Here is a 208-nt window from a genome sequence, read left to right as displayed (position 1 = left end):
CCGTGCCGCCACAGATGCGGGCCGTGGCCGCGTCCCGCGCGCGGCTCCGCTTCCCTAAGGCGCTTTTCCTGGGGAGTCTCGCCGGTCTCTCCTGACGTTGTCACGGTCTCCCCTCTGATTTCTGTGGTCACATAAAGGACACGGCGTTTGACGTGGATCGGAGCAGATGTGAACGTTCTGCTTCGGCCCCACGTGGAGACGCCCGTCG

Source organism: Merops nubicus, unplaced genomic scaffold (assembly GCF_000691845.1).
Source record: "Merops nubicus isolate BGI_N331 unplaced genomic scaffold, ASM69184v1 scaffold4143, whole genome shotgun sequence".
Lineage (NCBI taxonomy): Eukaryota > Metazoa > Chordata > Aves > Coraciiformes > Meropidae > Merops > Merops nubicus.
Note: the sequence above shows the minus strand (reverse complement) of the source record.